This window comes from Aquarana catesbeiana, linkage group LG09 (genome assembly GCF_042186555.1).
Source record: "Aquarana catesbeiana isolate 2022-GZ linkage group LG09, ASM4218655v1, whole genome shotgun sequence".
Lineage (NCBI taxonomy): Eukaryota > Metazoa > Chordata > Amphibia > Anura > Ranidae > Aquarana > Aquarana catesbeiana.
In genome coordinates this window covers 271,779,883-271,796,917 of record NC_133332.1, presented here as the reverse complement: position 1 = coordinate 271,796,917, position 17,035 = coordinate 271,779,883, and the positions used below count along the sequence as shown (strand labels likewise).

Sequence of the window (17,035 nt, the reverse complement as noted above, 5' to 3'; positions counted from 1 at the left end):
CTTTAGAGTAATTTGACACTGGCTTTACTGGTAGCATACCCTGTGCACTCTCCTATAACCCTTCATGCTGACCGTATGCAAATATGCGGCCTCGGCTCGAAGGGGTTGTAAGGGGGGGTGATGCATGCAGCTGCTCTCATCACCCCGATACTGTTTTTTTTAGAGCAAACGGTCGGCTTTCTTAGGATAACAAACGATGCGGCTAGCAGCTGCTCGGATGTTTCCCCAAGGAGTGGGAGGGGACGTCCCCCCCTCCCACTACCTTCCGCAGCTCACCCCGGGCTCTCCCATCCCACCGGAGGCCTGAGCGACCAGCTGATACGTACGTCGACTGGTCGGAGACCCGAACAAAGCCGGAATCTGCTTTGATCGGGCCTCGGATATCACTTCCGGTTTACTGAAGACTTAAAGGCGCCAAATTTGAAAAAAATTACAGCATTCAGACCTTGGCATTTTGAATGCTTTTAAATGCAAAGGAGGGGTTTGGAGTCATAAAGAGTACCTGTCACTGACTATTACTGTCACAAGGGATGTTTACATTCCTTGTGACAGCAATAAAAATGATCAGAATTTTTTTTTTTTAATGAGACAGTGTAGAAATAAAAAATAAGTATACGTAACTCGCACGCACAAATGTAAACTGTGTTCAAACCACACGTGAGATATCGCTGCGATCATTAGAGTGAAAGCAATAATTCTAGCACAAGACCTCCTCTAACTCTAAACAGGTAACCCGTAGAACGTTTTAAAGAGATTTTTAAAGTACCCTAGTTTGTCGCCATTCCATGAGTGTGCGCTATTTCAAAGCATGACATGTTAGGCATCCATTTACTCGGCGTAACATTATCTTTCACATTATACCAAAAAAAATTGGGCTAACTTTACTGTTTTGTTTTTTATTCATGAAATTCCAAAATATATATATATATATATATATATATATATATATATATATATATATATATATATACACATACACATATATACACACACACACACACATATACACACACAGGGTTTGGGGGTTCCAAGTAATTTTCTAGCAAACAATACAGATTTTAACTTGTAAGCAATAAATGTTAGAAAAAGAATTAGGCATGAAAGGGTTAAAGCACCTTGCAGCTGAGGCTTGCATCAGCAGAGACCTAAATATTAACCCAATAAAAGTATGAATAGAAGACCAGGTTGCAGTCTTGCAAACCTTCAAAATGGATGCTTGAGGCTGAAAGGCCTGGACACTGACAGGTCAGGTTGAATGAGCCCTTATAGGGAAGGAAGGGCCCTGGAAAGGAATAGCCTGAGCAACCTGGCAAATGGTGGAAAAGGAAGCAGGATGTTTTGTCTTTGGCATTCGGGGATGACAAAAAGGGACAAAATTTTTCTGAAGGAATATGCTTCAGCTAGGTAGACCCTAACCACTCTGAACACATCAAGACAAGAAAAGGCTCTTTAGAAGAGAGAACATCCATCTCAGAAAGACCCGCTGGAGAGAACGGCCACCAGTCTAAATCTTGGAGAGCAGCCCTCAAACCCTGAAAATTTGCCCTCTTAAAATTGTTTATCTTTGCAGTATGTGCTTGTTGTTTACATTAATTGAAATCATCTTATGGTCATTGCTACCTAGATGTTCTTTTAAATGAACAGTAATAAAAAGCTCCGTAATGTTTGAGATAAACAGATCCAGCTACACATCATTTCTAGTTGGGGCTACAATGTACAATAAAACTGAATATGTAACAGGCCCAACTGTGGCTTTTGGAGGGAACTAGGGGCGCTAGCCACTGATTATGGCCCAAGGAAGAGACTGGGATTTTTGTCTGCTTCTCCTGGTCAAAGCATGGAAAAGAGTGCAGTTCAACCTCTGATCCCATGGAGAGAGCAAATCATTCTCTAATTAAGGAAAACAACGTGATGAACGCTGAGAGTGAGGCTTGGATTCATTCTGAATTGTTTGAATAAAGACAATATAGCTTCCCTTCTGAAGTGGATGAAATGATGTAATATTAATCTCGTACAGGTTAATGGTCAGAGGAAATATGGAGGCCCTCCTGCAGACAGGGTTAGAGAAGCTCCTTCACTTGGGACAGAAATATTTATCAACAATCTCCCTCAAGAAATCTATGAAGATAAATTCCACTTTTTCAGAATGCTGGATTATTCTATGAGTTTTGTGTTATGATGACTTTCCCAGTGTACAGGTTACACAATTGAAAGCCAAACCTGAAAGACAGCACTTGTAAAATCAAAATTTGGAATAAATTGCCATTGTCGGTTGCAGGACAGAGAAATCAAAATAACACTAATGCCAAAGCTTTGTTACTCGTTACATAATTCACCTACTGTAGTCTCTCTATTTGTTGGAGCAATTGCTTCAATCTAAGGGTGGGGGGGAGGCTTTCCCTTCCCAATCCCTGGCTCTACTATGTTTCAGCACAATTGCAGCATTTAATAGGCCCTGTGATCCACGCACCCCACAGTGGATCACCTCCCATCCGCGACCCACATCATACTTGCTTATATTCAGAGAGGCTCAGTTTCAGAGGGTCTTGAGGCACTAAGTTTTGCCAAACCAAACAGGTTCTTACCGACATACGGTCTCATTCACGAAACATGGCTCAAGGCTAAATATGTACATGTTACTGGGTATAGTAAGTATAGCCCAATATGGCATAATGATAACTATATGGAACTAGCTAAATTAGTACATGGTGCCCAGTGGAAGACATATGAGATACATAATATGTCGCAGATTTTTAAAGGTGTCTTGTTACCTTTTGCCACCCTGCAGGCAATGCACTCGCTACCATCACTTATGCACTTCTACTACATACAATTATGTACAACAATGACAGTTTGTTACTTGTGCCACCAAGAACGTGGTTTATCTAATAACTTGTCCTTGTGGCAAACATTATGTAGGAAGGACCATTCAGAATATTTTCATTAGAGTTAATGAACATATTTCTATCAAAAAGGGCAAAACCAATCAGTGTTCCTAAACACTATGCCCAATTCCCCAATAGGGACCCTAGAGGAACCCAATTTTTGATGATAAATATATTCCACCTTGGCGAGGTGGCTTAGTTAAGAGAGGAGTTTCATATTTGGAAACCTATGAGCTTAAATCATTATCCTCATGGTATGAACATGGAGTGGGACATCAATACGTTTATCAATAGAGCTTGATGTGCCCACTCCACTGCCTTTACTATATTTTGAGATATACAGTATAGTAGTCATTATAGTACATACCAGCATTTGGAGCTTTTTTTCCCAATATGAGAGATGATTGTTCTTTCAATTTTTGAATTACATTGGGTTACAAATTTAGGTAAATCTTGTGGAATCAGCATATTTATGTCATTCCACAATTTCTTATGAGATTCCTTACTCCTATGTTATTTCAGATTTAAATACATTTTTAACATAAAACATTTAATTACCGTATTTATCGGCGTATAACACGTACAGGCGTATAACGCGCACATTGATTTTAAGAGGGAAGTTTCAGGAAAAAAAAATTAAATTTTAAATAAGGAACTTTGAAGCAAAATAAGGGTCAGTGCCCATCTGCAGCCTCACAAGTGCCATCAATGCAGCCTCATCAGTCCACATCAATGCAGCCTCACTCATCAGTCCACATCAATGCAGCAGCCTTGCCATTGCCATCAATGCAGCAGCCTCACCATTGCCATCAATGCAGCAGCCTTTACCATTGCCATCTACGCAGCAGCCTCACCATTGCCTTCAATGCAGCAGCCTTACCATTGCCATCAGTGCAGCCTGATTGATGCCCATCTGCAGCCTAGAGGGAACAGGGAAGGACGAGCGTCGACAGATTACATACAGTGAGAAAATCCTATGATAGACAGAACAGTGGTTCAATGGCGGCCCAGGAGACGGGACTTTCTATTACAGAGGCCGCCAAGTAAAAAGGAGATTCTCACTGTATGTAATGTGATGGTGCTCATCCTGCTCCCCTCCCTGTCCCCTCCGAGGCAGCTAAAATTGAAGTATTGGCGTATAACACGCACATGGTATTTGCACCTGATTTTCATGGTGAAAAAGTGAGTGTTATACACCAATAAATACAGTAATTTTAATTATTTTTTCCTATTATATCATATTTTATTTATTTTGGAGGCATTGTTATCATGGTTTATCTCTATGGCAGTCCTTCCCAAGACCAGAGGGGGCGTGTGAATTTTTCAGTTCTGGTTTGATCACATGCTCCCTCTCGTCCCATTAATTTGATAATGAGGTGTGGAATGCAAGGCTTAATACTTTGCTCTTCCTTTTCCCTCAATTACAATGAGAAATGATGGTGAGGCGTGGAAAGCACACTGGCGCCATCTTGGAACGGCTCAGAGTTTCACATTCAGGTGTCCTCATTTGCCAATCTGGGGGCCATTTCTTATCGGATTGCTAACTTATTTATACTGCAGTGACTGCACACGACCCTCGCACCCCAGATGATGTCCAATAGGATGAAACATGTCGGATGCAACTTGTGGAGTCATTGCAATCCTTTCTGATATATCTCTGAATCATTTAGCGCTATTCAAGTGGATTTTTGTAAGTGTACATCTGTTTTTACAATAAAACAAATTTTATACAGTTTTACACTATGTGTGGCCGTTTATTCCCTACATATATGCCTGGGAGCGGCCTTTCCTATTGATGTCTGCTGTGCGTTGGGAGTCTGTTCGTTTAAAGTGGAACTTCTCCATCTAAATCGGTGACGGGGTGATCATATACCATCCATCCGATACAGCTGGTCATGGTTGAGGTATTACCTCACATATGCTCGTTTGACTCAATACACAGTATGAGTCCACATCTTCTGTAAGCGCGCCCATTTTACTCTATGGTGGTACACACTAAGTGAGAAGTGTTTTATTCTACTGTGCCCTCACATGGGTGTCTTCACTTTCACTTCAAGGATTTCAATTTCATGATGGACTATATTTTACTTTTTTATTGAACGTTTATGCATTTATGAACTTTGGGTGTTATTGTTCATAGCACTGTTTTCCATCACTTCAATTTTTGTTGCTGGACTTTACATTTCATACATTTGGAATGTTATATGTATTATATCGGCTTGACTTCCTAGTTGATTTCATTTGCTGATTGCATTTATCATTCCTTCACATTCATACACAATATTGGAGTGCTGCACTATTTATTGTTTACATACAATTATGGCATGCAGTTAAAGTGGAGGTCCACCCTGGAAAAAAAATGCGCCAAAAAATACCTTAAACAAAATGGAGGAAAAGAAAAAAAAATTTTTTTTTACTTACGTGAAATGGCTGTTGCTAGGCGGCCTTCCTAATCTGCCTCTTCCTACACCGCGGTGATCTTCAGTCTTCTGCTTCCCGCGTTGTCTTCTGGGGAATGGGGTGCGGTGTGTTATGGGAACTGTGTGTGTCCCACAACACATCGCGTCCCATTCATAAAGCACCGCGCCGCTCGCGCATGCGCAGTAGGAAACTAGCAGTGAAGCCGCAAGGCTCCACTGCCTGTTTCCCTTACCTAGGATGGCAGTGCCGGGACCCGAGAGCCGAGGGATGGGACGGGTCGGCCTCGGGAGGCCGACATCGCGGGCACCCAGGACAGGCAAGTACTTATTTAAAGTCAGCAGCTACAGTGTTTGTAGCTGCTGACTTTAAAATATTTTTTTTTTATGACGGAATCCCGCTTTAAGGTGCAGGGTGGCATGCACGAATGGCATGCATCTCCCACACCTATTTTCAATTTAATTCAAATGGCTGATAGCTCTAAGGGATTAATTTCCCAATGTTACAATATGCTACTGTCCGAGTTCCATAAAGAGCCTCCTAGTAAGGTTGCCACCTTACTAGGAGGCTCTTTATGGAATTCGGAATTCGCAATGGGAGAGGGAGAGGGAACCGATGACAGGTGACCAATTGGAGAAGGCATATCAGGCACAGGTAATATGCTCGCATAATGTGGCCCAGAAACACTTCTCAGCTCTACATTATTTTACGCTCTCACTATAACCCCCTGAGGCTTTATAAGGTGGGTTACAATACAGAGTCATACTGTCAGACGTAAAAGAGACCACAGGGAATTAATCCATCTACTATGGTGTTGCCCCAAATTGCATCTCTATTGGAGACAGGTACTAGACACACTAAATCCTGTATTTAGTGTAAATATCCAGATGGATCCTAAATGCTTTTTCTTAAATATACTCGAGGGAGTTGTTGAAGAGGAGCACGCTAGGATAGCCATAAGAAGGGCCCTCTTTCACGCTCGTAGGCTAATCCTATTACTCTGGAAATCTCCTGATCCCCTAAGCATAAGTCTTTGGTGTCATCTGTAGGCAATGCTTTACTTTTGGAAAGCCATATTTATATATGCAGGGGCTGCCCCAGTAGATTCGAAAAACTTGTGGGGACTGTGGTTGGATATCCCTGGTCTCAGCCCACGGGAACTTGTATACCAGAGATGGCTTGTGTGCCCAAACAGGCCATAAAAGTATGACCCATGTACAAATAAGATGACCTTATGTGATATTGTCTTATTTTGTGTGGGACATTACTACCGTATTATTGGAGTTGGGTATGTTGGTACGTATATCTGTGTACGAATGTATTGCCTTGTGTTTTCCGTGTCGAATGAGTTGTTTTTGTATTGGCATGCTGGATTGTCAAACGGTTTGTCTTTTTCTAATAAACATTTTCCTGACTTAAAAAATAAATAAAAAATGTACTTTATGTATCCAGGGCTGTGGACTTGTTTCCGGAATGTCTTCGGTAATGACGGACTGCCTTGGTCTAACTAATCAAAGCTGTCTGGGTGGCCTGGCTCTTGTTTACTATTAATTGGATCACTGTTTAATTAGGTTACTGTTAGCTGCTAGCTGCCCATTATATGTACTGGCAATATTACAGTTTAACCACTTCAATACAGGGCACTTTCATCCCTTTCCTGCCCAGGCCAATTTACAGCTTTCAGGGTTTCACACTTTGACGGAAAATAGTGCTGTCATGCAACACTGTACCCAAACACAATTTTTACCATTTTTTTGAGATATATAGAGCTTTCGTCTGGTGGTATTTAATCGTCACTGGGTTTTTATTTTTTGCTAAACAAATTTAAAAAAAACGAAGTTACTTACTGGTAACGTTCTTTCCCAGAGTCTTTCAGGATAACCACCTGAGAGACCTTGGCTCCTCCACTCTGTGGGAAACACTGCGCCAGCCTTATATAAATTTCCTCCTGTCCTGCTGGCTCCTTAATTCTTTAATATACATTTGGGTGGGTACCAGGCTGTCCTGAAAGACTCCGGGAAAGAACGTTACCAGTAAGTAACTTCGTTTTTCCCCTAATCGACTTTTAGGACAGCCACCTGAGAGGATAAACGAGCACTTACCCTTAGGGCGGGACTACAGCTTGTAAGGCCTTGCTTCCGAAGGTCTGATCTTTGGCAGACCAAAGGTCCACTCTATAGTACCTTACAAAAGTGGCAAAGCTGGACTATGTTGCTGCTTTACAAATCTGTTTCGGCATTGCTCCAGCTCTCTCTGCCTGCAATGCTGCCACTGATCTCGTGAAGTGTGCCCTGATACCCTCTGGGATCTGCATGCCTCCCAACCTATAAGCCTGTCCAATGGCCTCTCTTAGCCATCTGGCTATGGTGCGTTTTGAGGCCTTGTGCCCTTTCTTGGCTCAGGAAAATAAATAAGGAATCCGTCTTCCTAAGTGTTTTTGTTACCTCTAAATAATGTAGGACGCATTTCTTGACGTCTAACTTATGGAACTTGATTTCTTGTTCCTTGGAAGGGTTTGAACAAAACCATGGTAACACAATCTCTTGGCCTCTGTGAAATTTTGAGGCCACTTTAGACAAAAACCCCGGATCCTGATTGATAGGGCCTCCATCTCACAGACCCTTTTGGCTGTAGTAATTGCTACCAAGAAGACTACTTTAAGTGTCAGCATCTTCAGGCTGCAATTTCCTTGTGGTTCAAAGGGGTCTGCTGTCATAGTTTGTAGCACTAATGACAGGTCCTACTTAGGAAAGGCTGTACTCTGTATTGGTCTCTGCCTGCTCAAGGATTTAAGGAGTCTGATTATCCATGGATTGGACGCTAGTTTTCTTTCCTGATAAACAGTGCTGACACTTGACTCTTTAATGTACTAAGGCTTAGTCCTTTATCTACTCCACTCTGTAGAAACTCTAAGACTGCCACGAGCTTTGTGTTTTGAAGGAGTTCTCTGTACATCATCTGTTAAAACACTTCCATACTCTCTGGTAGATGTTGCATGTCTCAACTTTTCAGCAGTGTATCTATTAAACGGTTTGAGAACCCATTTGCTTTCAGCAGCTGCTCCTCAGATACCAGGGGGCCAGGTTCCACCTTTTCACTTGGGGACAATACACTGGGCCCTGGGAGAGTGGATCTTCCTGGATTGGTAGTAACCAGGGGCTCTACAGCGAGTTGAGCATAGAGAACCACGGTCTCCTGGGCCAGTGAGGTGCTATGAGAATCAGTGATGTGTTCTCTGTACGAAATTTCCTTATCACCGCTGGTAGGAGTACTGGTGGGGGAAAGACATAACATTTGTTGAATGTCCACCTCTGTGCTAACACGTCTACCCCGAGTGCTCCATCTTCTCTTTTCAGGAAGAAGAACGCTCAAACTTTTCTGCTTTTTTTCGAGGCAAATATGTTCACCTGAGGTGTTCCCCATTGTTGTGTGATCTGTTTGAATACATCCCGTTTTAATACCCAGACACCTTCTCTTACTTTCTTCCTGCTGAGGAAATCTGCCACTTTGTTTAAATCCTTTTTAGGTGTACTGCTGACAAAGAGTATGTTTTCCTCTCCCCAGTTCAAGATTTCCTCTGCTAAAGTCCACAGGGCTCCGCTTCTTGTTCCCCCCTGCTTGTTTATGTAGGCGATTACCAATGAATGGGCCTGATCTGCAAATGATGGCCTCTCAACTCTCTCTGGAAGGATTGAAGTGCTAACAACACAGAAAAAAAGAAATTCTCCACCAGGAGGAAGGGGTTTTCTATGATTTAATTCAAAATGTGTATACTTGAATTGGTTAAATGATAATAATCATAATTTTAACCAAATTTAGGCTGTTGTACCTAATTGTCACAGCAATTAAAATTATATATACTTGGTAGTCAAGAAATAACAACAAAGTATCCAGGTATGCCCAGAAAAAGAAGACAAAAATGGTGCAAGTGAAAAGGAAAGAATGGAAGAAGGATGTAGAGAGGAGTGAGACACCTGTAGGGATGGGTGGGAAGGAAAAGGGGGATGGGGTAAAAAATAAAAATGGGGAAGACAGGGGAGGGAAAAAGGTGTGGGAAAGAAACAAAAGGGAAAAAGAAAAGGGGAAAATAAAAGGACAAAGAAAGGAAAATATTGGAGAAAAAAGGAAAAGGAAAGTCCTTTGTCCTTTTATTTTCCCCCTTTCTTTTTCCCTTTTGTTTCTTTCCCACGCTTTTTTCCCTTCCCTGTCTCTTCCCCATTTTTTTTTACCCCCATCCCCCCTTTTCCTTCCAACCCATCCCTACAGGTCCATATGTGTCTCACTCCTCTCTACATCCTCTTTCCATTACCCCCTTTTCTTTTCACTTGCACCATTTTTGTCTTTTTTCTGGGCATACCTGGATACTTATTATTTCTTGACTACCAAGTATATATAAATTTTAATTGCTGTGACAATTAGGTACAACAGCCTAAATTTGGTTAAAATTATGATTATCATTTAACCAATTCAAGTATACACATTTTGAATTAAATCATAATTATATTCCCTTAAAAGCACTCAGTGCCATTGCTTGATGTCCAGGTCGCAAGTGCCGTTAACCCACACGCCCCTTACCAACTACAGGGCATTCCACAAGTGTAATCCACCGTAAGTTGCGCAGCTGTGCCCGGCCTTTTCCCTTGGGTACTGACAGGCAGGGGGGATTCGGATCGGGGGTCGGTTGGTGGAAGTCTATTGAAAGTTTCAGATTCAGGAGAAATGGCTATACACACTTGATTGGTAGCTATGCCTTTAATAGTTTTTTGCATCTTTATATCCATGGTACATAATTTTGATACAATTGACACAACTTTTAAGCATGTAAAAACTTTTTCTACAGCGCATACATATCCTCTGAAGAAGACCTGATGGGGTTGAAACGCGTCAGTCTATCCAAGCGCTTGATTATTTGTACAATTGTGTGTAGTTTTATATGTGCTCTTGCGCTTTTTACAATTTTTTCCATACCACAGCTCATGTTTTTTACTCTACTGTCGTATATTCCAATAAAAATTACTCCTTTTAATTGAGTGTCACCCTCATACATTACTTGCTGCCTAGAAAAACCCTTTCTCCCGGGGGAGAATTTTCTTTTTTCTGAACTATTTGGGGTGTGCAGCTACTTCCTCTTCTCAGGTGTTTTCCTTTCTTCGAAGTGCTAACAATACTGCCTTCAATTTCTTTCAATTGGATGAACTCATCCTCTCTATCTTCTCCCAAGTTCCTTGTGTTATCTGGGAGCCTAAATGTGCTCCCCACCCTACGCCGCTTGCGTCTGTGGTTAGAATTCAGGTAATGGGTAGGGTCCACAGCCGTCCTTTGTTTACATTTTCTGATCGTGTCTACCACCACAGGGTTCTTTTTACCCTTGCTGGTGTTAGAACCTGTGTGTCTAAAGACTCCTGTTTGTGATCCCATATTTTTAATAGGAACATCTGTAGTGGTCGGAAATGTAAATATGCCCATTGTACTGCTGGGATTGCAGAAGTTAATAGTCCCAGTGTTAACATTATCTGTCTTATTGAACATGGTAGATTGGCCTGTAATGCTTTTATCTCTTTTTGAATCTTTTCTATCTTCTCCTTGGGTAGGAAAACTCTTTGTTAAGCTGAGTCTATTATATACCCCAAGTACATTATCTGTTGAGTGAGTTTTGGGTTGGACTTTTCTATATTTATCAACCAACCTAGTTTTTCTAAGCATGCCTGTGTGTATTTCAGGTTCTCTAGTAATCCTCCCGGGAGATTCTGCAAAGAGGAGAAGGTCGTCTAAATAGGCAATGATGGATATGCCTATGACTCGCAATTGTGTCAGGGCTTCCGCCAACATTTTTGTAAAAATTTGGGGTGAAGAGGTAAGGCCGAAGGGTAGAGCTCGGGATTGAAGGTGCATGGTTTCCTTTTTTGTTTCTATTGCGAACCTTAGAAATTTCTGACAACTCTGATCTATCGGGATGTGTAGGTACGCATCTTTTAGATCCAGGGAAGCCATAACTATTTGGAGGTAATAGAGCCTTCACTGAATATATGGAATCCATTCTGAATCTTTTGTAAGTTATGGATAGATTTAAGGGTTTGAGGTTGAGGATTGGTCTGACCTTTCCTGAGGGTTTTTGTACTCCAAATATGTGGAGTAAAAGCCCTGACCTCTTTCCTCCTTTGGTACCTTGGTAATCGTGCTTTGTTTTCTGAAATTTTTAATGGCTTTCATTAACCCTCTGGCCTTTTCTCTGGTTTTCAGAAGTTTGGTAGTGCAAAACCTGTTTGGGGGGGATCTCGAGAACCCTAGATGATACCCATCGTTCTCAAAATGAACCGATTGGAGGATATCTTTTTCCATTGTGAGAGGAAGGCCCCCAGTTTTCCCCCCACTGTGACTAGCTTGTCATTATTTATTCCGGGTTTGCTCAGGATGAAGAAAAATCGCCCCTCCTTTGCCCTTCCCTCTCTGAACCCAAGGTCTTTTCTGGTTTTCCGCCTTGGGTGCTCTAAAGCGGGATCTTGTGTCCCCTCTTTGCCTTTTTTTATTCTGCTGTGGATGACTCCAGGGTGTTTTGCACTTCAGCGGAAATGCCTTCTTTCTATCCGCTGTGCAATCTATCACTTTCTCCAACCCTGGCTCGGACAGCAAGTCCCCTGTAAATGGGATCCCGCAAAGTTTGGCTTTAGACGTGCAGTCCTCCTGCTATGTCTTTAGCCACAGGGCCCTTCTTGTAGATTTGGCTAATGCGGAGGATCTGGCTGCCATTCGTACCAACTCTGCTGATGGGTCTGCGATATATGCGACGCCTCGCAGGAGGGTGGGAAAAGAAGATAGAATCTGCTCTTTTGCAGTTCCTTCCTCAATGTGTGCCTGAATTTGAGTTAGCCAAAACTCTACAATTCTGGCCACTACCGTGACTGCCATAGCTGGCTTTAAACTTCCCACTGTGGAGTTCCATGACTTTAATAGAGAGTCCATCCTTTTATCCATTGCTTCAGAAAAGACCCCCATGTCCTCGAATGCCAAATCCGTGTGCCTCGAGACTTGTGAGAAAGCTGCATCTAGCTTTTGGCTTTTATTCCATACTGATGCTGGATCATCTGTAAATGGAAACAGTCTCTTTAAGGCTTTAGAAAAAAATGTTTTTTCTGTCTGGTTCCTGCCATTCTTTAATTGCCTCTATTAAAACCTCATGAACTGGAAAATTCTTCTTTTCCTGTTTCCCTAGGCCCGCATACATCTGATCATGTAGAGATAGAGGTTTCTTTTCTGTTTGCATACCTAGCATGGTATAAATGGCCCCCAAGTGATTGTCGACCTCTTCCAATGAGAGTTTGTATCAGGATGGCTTTCTTGGATCCCCTTCCAGAGCTTCACCCTCCGATTTCTGGGAGCCGGATGCTGCACTGTCAGGCTCCTCTTCCGCCTCTTCTCTGGAGGCTACTGGAGGGCCTGCACTAGTGAAGGGTAGTGCTTGTGTCTTTGGTAACGCTGCCTGTGTTTGGGGGAGGAGCAGTCTGAAGCTGCGGGATCTGAAACCCTTCAAAGAAGGTTTTAAAGGATTCAAAAGTACTGGATAGTTCTTTAACAGATGCCGCTAGCTCACTGCCCTGCTCCGTGGAATGTTTCTGTACTAATTTACTAATACATTCTTTACATAGTACTTGCCCCCAGGAGTCCCTATGTGTAGTTTTACAACAAGGGCACCTCCTCTTTAAGCTGTGAGGGGCCTGGTTTTGTCTGTTTTCTGAAAAGATACAAGAGGAAAAACCCCACAGACATTAATATTTCCGTATCCCTTACTCATGCATAACTGCAGGTGCGCAGCGTCTTCATGTGGGCTTGCCTCACCAGGGGCCCTATGAACCACCCTCTGACACAGGAGAGGCCTTTACCTACCCCCCCTTTTTCCATGTACTCCCTTAAGAGGGGGGAGGGGTTGATGGGTTCAGGCCAGGGGAGTTACACCCTAGGTTCCCCTTACCTTTACATGGCTGGAGCTGGTCTCAGCTGGAGCAGTCTGGTCCCTTCCTTCTGCGTCTGACATGGTGTCGCCACCAGAGCCTATGCTGTCTCTACAGTGTGTGTGGCTCCTCTCCAGCCCATGCCTGGCTCCTTTTCAGGTTTCGCAGCTGGAACCAGAAGCCGCGATAACCCCTGAAGTGCCAGCCTCTTCTGCCGGACGTGACGTCACCCGCCACTGGCTCTGTGCGGTCCCAATACCCGGCGTGGTTTTGCACTGTCAGTGCTACCACACGCTGCTGAGGGTTTGAGACAGCCTGGGCATGCACTTCCTCCTCAACGCACTTGGTGCTGAAAAGGAGTCTCCCCTCCCCGACCTCCACCTGCTCTCAAGGGTGCGGGGGTGACAATCTTCACCAGATTAGTTGAATACTTTCCCTGGCTTGTCCCAGGAGCCTCTGCTCCCTTTCCTGAGCCTCCCTGGCTCTCCTGGCTTGATTCCCAGTGGTGTCTCCCCTCTGGAGGAAACACAAATAACTGAGGAGCCAGCAGGGGAGGAGGAAATTTATAGAAGTCTGGCATGGTGTCTCTTACAGAGGGGAGGAGCCAACATCTCAGGTGGCTGTCCTGAAATACGATTGAGGAAAAAGACCAAAAATTTTGAAGAAAAAAAAGTTTTAGTTATAAAATTTTCTGAATAAGTAATTTTTCTCCTTCACTGATATGCGCTGATGAGGCTACACTGATGGGCACTGATAGACTGCATTGCTGAGAAGGCACTAATATGCAGCACTGGTGGGCACTGATAGGTGGCACTGATAAGGCAGCACTGACAGGCATCACTGATCACTGTGATGAAAGCTGCTCATCGGCTCTCCTCTTATGCGCTGTCAGTGTCAGGAGAGGAATGCCGATAACCGGCACTTCCCATTTACCATGATCAGTAATGCAGTGTATCCGAGGGACACACCGCACCACGGATTGCCACGCTGTGCGTGTGAGCTGAAGGACATTATATGAAAATTGACGGCCTATAGCAAATTGATGACCGGGCGGGAAAGGGTTAAAGTTTGCTTTGTTTAGAATAATGTGATCAAGCTCCTATCTGATTTTGTGTGGTATAAATTCTGTGTGAATGTACAACAAAGGTTGTTCCTGTTTGCACCTATCTAGTGTCATCTAGTTTTTGAATGCAATTCTCAGCTGTAATACCTTGTTCCTATGTTCCAGTGGCGAGGAAGCAACTCCGCATCCAGGTAGGGTGCCAAGCAGTCTGTCACACAATGGATTTATAAATTTCCGCCCTGTGACTGCTCCAGTAGTGCCATTACTCAATTTCAGGGTACAAATCCCTACTAAAACTGTGCCAGCCATTGTATCCCTTTCTATCCGTTCAAGGAGCTGAGTCTCTATCTCCTCATTAACACAGGGTGGTCTATAACAAACTCCAAAAATTTACTTTGAAGTAAAAACATATGCAGCTCCACCCATAATGCACCAGCACCATCACACTCTCCATCAACAAGGGCCTCTTTCACAATTGCTTTGAGATGCATTTTGAGATCACAGAGACAGATACTGCCACCTTTTTGTTTAACCCCGTCTTTCTGAAAGACAGTATAGCCAGGAATAATAATAGCCCAGTCATGTGAAAAATGAAGCCAAGATTCAACAAAACCAATTAAATCAATTTATCCCTCCACACCCAATCATAGTTTAAATACTCTTCCAGCCTTCCCATAAGCCTCTCCTGCAACACAGCAGACCGCCTGCCTGTTAGGTGTAAGCCACCATCATCTATATAAAACATCAGCCCTGTGCTCTAGAAACCCAAATCCTTTCCTATTACACCAGGTCTTTGGCCATGCATTCAGTTTTCCAGAGCTCAGTAGAAAACGGTGTCTGAAAAAATACAGAGAAAATTCCTCTGCAGGATCCTCTTTTGCATCCACCTCAACCTCCGACATTAGTCTCGTTCTGTGTTCTTCAATAACAATTTTCCCTCCCAGTCTAAATCATGGAGAGCAGCTCTCAGCTTTGGAAAATTTGCTCTATTAAAATTATGTGTGCTTATCTTTCTATTATGTGTTTGTGGTTTACAGCTTGCATTAAATGAAACAATGTTATGGTAACTGCTACCCAGATATTCTTTTATATGAACATTAATAATAAGCTCTGCATGGTTTGAGATTGTCAGGTCCAGCAAAGCATCATTTCTAGTTTCTAGGCTTCTATAAACTGTACTATAAAATTATCTTGTAATATATTTATAAATTTCCATTCCTTATTGTTCCAGCAGTGTCATTACTCCAGTCAATGTCAGGGTAGTTAAAGGATAAGTTCACCTTTGAGAACATGTAAGGCTTCATGTACACACAGCCTACGTTGACCACGGTTTCCGGCAGTCAAAACATTCCTATCCTGATTGTGGTTCTTCCATGTGCAGGAGAGGGAGGTTGAGAGAGGTTGAAGCTCCTAAAGTAAAAGACTTTGTGTACATGGATGTCAATAGCTCCTAAACTCGAGTTTAGGAGCTGTAGTGTACATGAAGCCTAACATGTTCCCACTGCTGCAGCCACTTAAATGCTGCCCTCCCTCCCTGTGACAGCAGTACAGAAAGAAGTCCCCTGTACTAGTGGTCGCTTTTTGAAAACAGCCCGGCTGTGCGGGGCTTTGCCCACATGGCCACGTCATTCATTCATAGAGTTCTGTGACTGAATGAACTACAAGTCCTGACAATCCTTTGTGCCTGTCGGGTTGTAGTTCTCAATGAACTACCACGGCACTGTAGAGCGCTGTGATAGTTCATTGAGTCATCCTGTCAGTGTGAAACTGCCTGGCTTTGTATGATGTATGAGCAGACAGTTCACACTGACAGTCTGCAGGAGACTTGCATGGCATCAGCAATCTGCTTATCGCTAGTGCAATGCTTTTCAGGCTCCCAAAAAAAAAAATAAAAAAATAAAGTAAATGCCAATTCCATACCTGCCAAAAAATGTGCATTTTTTATTTACTTTTTAAAAGTGAACTTATAAGTTAACGTTCCCCATTGTTACCACTGTCCCATCCCTTGCAACCTTTAATATCTGTGCAAGAAGCGGAGTCTCCAACTCCTTCATTAAACACAGGGTGGCCTATAACAAACTCCAATAATTAACACTGACCTACGCACACCCAAATGCAGCTCCACACATAATGATTAGAAGAAATATATATAGAACGACAATTTCATACATTTTTTTAGTGCCACATTCAGTATTTGAAGCTAAAGAACAAATACCCCTAGTGGTGGACTTAAGGCACATGAAGAGTAAAAAAATGATTTCATTACAAAGATAGTTTATTAAATATATTGTAGAAAAAAGTTTAAACATGTAACATAAGGAATGTGTTTATAACATTTTCCCTAGCGTACATACAATAGTATACAGTACTCTTGTACCCAACATGTTTCGAAGTACACGTATCGCCTTCCTCAGGGGTATTAGCAAGAGAGATTTCTATTCTAAAATAAAATATATTGAAGAGAAGAGGATAAGCATATATGACATCACATATATACAATATTCCACAAACAATTTTCACAGAGTGCACTTACGTATTTGTGATGAGTTACTTAATTAACATTCCATGGTATTATAATTAAAAACAACAAGGATTTAAGGACAGGTGTGCCAGGCAGATTCTCGGCTCCACATTCACTTTGAGATCGCTTTTCCCATAGAGACAGATGACCATAATTTTTTTGCTTTACTGGCTATGTCTTTCCGAAAGAAAGCATAACCAGG

General features: G+C 42.5%; 1 protein-coding gene across 2 annotated transcripts in view; it reads right to left on the bottom strand.

The window, feature by feature from the left end:
• SCAI (suppressor of cancer cell invasion) overlaps positions 1–17,035 on the bottom strand; it is a 1,468,821-nt gene that overhangs the window by 1,149,512 nt on the left and 302,274 nt on the right. The window lies entirely within an intron of this gene.